The 2,096-nt window shown below is 44.6% G+C and overlaps 1 long non-coding RNA gene across 1 annotated transcript; it reads left to right on the forward strand.

The window, feature by feature from the left end:
• The first annotated feature begins 362 nt into the window (after positions 1-362).
• Positions 363-1,866, forward strand: LOC136427744 (uncharacterized). The gene is made up of 3 exons (XR_010754507.1): positions 363-586; positions 733-845; positions 1,303-1,866. It is a non-coding gene; the product is annotated as an uncharacterized lncRNA (long non-coding RNA).
• The last annotated feature ends 230 nt before the right edge of the window (positions 1,867-2,096 follow it).

The following is a 2,096-nucleotide window of genomic DNA, read 5'->3' on the forward strand; positions in this document are numbered from 1 at the left end:
GCACGCAAAATTATTCAAGAGCATAGCTTGTGCGAACTTATTGACATACACTTTCATTTTTAGTTTCCGCAAACAGCCCGACCGGGCCCCGGTTAGGAAATGTGAACCTAGCATAAGGAGGGTGAGTTCCCAGTCCGTCCCGACCGCAATTAGTTGATAGTTTCCGCCCCCAGAACTTGGAGGTAAACATTGTTAACAGCCATGACCGTAGCCTCGGCGGAAGGAGTAGGCTGGGGGCTCGTCTGTGTTTGTTTGTTGGCTGGATCGGGTGTCGTCTAGTCGCTGGGCTGTCAAAAAGTAGCACGCTATCATATGTGGACATGAACAAAAACAATATGTTAAGCCCATACCTATGGGCCCAACAAAAGGCAGAAATACGGTAGTAAGTGGACCTTTGGATTTCTGTATCTTAATTGTTGTTAACTTGTTTTGTATTTTCCACCAGTGCCCCTCATGTTGCGCAGGATTAAGAACACCAAGGAATGGGATGCCGCACACAGAGTAGGACGCTATCATATGTGGACATGAACAAAAACAATATGATAAGCCCATACCTATGGGCTCAACTTCAGGCAGAAATACGGTAGTAAGTGGACCTAGCTAGTACCTTTGGACTTCTGTATCTTAACTGTTGTTAACTTGTTTCGTATTTTCCACAGTGCCCCTCTTAAAAACGACTCAATAAACAAAGGATTTGTTTGAAGTTTATCACCTTGACACTTGTATTTACAGAGATGTCATCAGGAAGGGGAACAAGATTCCGCTATGGCGACTATAAAAACGGGCTTGTCATAGTAGAAGGACTTCCGAAAGGCTTCGAATTCAAGAAGTCTGGCAAGATGAAGGTAAATTTTACATATTCTATTGCTCTACCTCTGCCATGTATTATATTGGAATTGTTGTCTAAGATGCAAGATCACATTGATGACCGATTGAAGTTATGATAGAACGTTGTCTATATTACCATCTTCCATGTTTGCGAATCCTCGCACCTGTGCGTATGATAACAGGTACCGCACTGACCACTGACGCAAGTGGCTAGTCCCGTACGTCACTTGCGCGTTATCTTTATTATCAGTCGATGAACCGTGTCACTGTAGTATGCCTCATGGTTGATATGGTTTCTTGTTGTGATCGAATTATTCAGTGTGATTTACCACATAACATGTAAATTTGACGAAAAGATTCTATAACTTGCGCGTTATCTGTGAGAAACATATAAATCCTAATCAGTATACTGCGCCGTGTCGTGTCTCTTTCACCTTGATGTTACATGGCTTATCTTTCATTCCTGTTTCACAGGAAAGGTTCATCTACTCACAGATGACCAAGGTGGTGTCTGAGCAGATAAAGAGTCCCCCAGTCTTTCTCCGATGCAGCTTGCCGAATTGTGGACAGGTGATACCTGCGGACACAGTGTTAACCATGCACAGAAAAAGGGTTACCTATGTGAATCCACACCGACCTTAGTATCTGCAGCCATCCCAACAAGGGAGGTGGAGTTTTAGAAGTGCTTGAGCTTATATCTGATATCTTAATTGCAGATGTGTATACTTAGGCATACGTAAACTTGTTTTAATTATTCCGTACAATGTTAAGCTTTTGAGAACGGACATGAAAATGGAGGCATACTTTTTACCATGGCCTGTACTAAGCTCATCAGAGCATAAACGTGCAATAAAGGTCTTTCATTCATTAAATTCTGGCAAGTGTTTAAACGCCCCAGTGTACCTGTAGTCATCAGGCTGCCGGCCCGCACACGCCTTGGTACAACACAGAGCGGAAACTTTGCGATCAGGTTTCCGTCTTTAAAGGAGCTTGTAGCGTCTTGACCCCGTCTTGTTAAATCATATCTTACCGAGCGGGGGAGAGAGAAGGATGGAGTAAGATAGCCTGGAATCCATCCTATTTAGCTTCCGGCCGTTACCCTAGCTTCGCTGCACTACCCAAGCTCCGCTGCCGGCCAATTTGGCTGGCAGCGGAGCTTGGGTAGCGCAGCGGAGCTAGGGTAGCGGCCGGAAGCTAAATAGGATGGATTCCAGGCTAGGAGTAAGAAGGCCGTGCACAACAAAAACGCCAACGTTGAGAACATGTTA

The sequence above is a fragment of the Branchiostoma lanceolatum genome, chromosome 1 (assembly GCF_035083965.1).
Source record: "Branchiostoma lanceolatum isolate klBraLanc5 chromosome 1, klBraLanc5.hap2, whole genome shotgun sequence".
Classification (NCBI taxonomy): domain Eukaryota; kingdom Metazoa; phylum Chordata; class Leptocardii; order Amphioxiformes; family Branchiostomatidae; genus Branchiostoma; species Branchiostoma lanceolatum.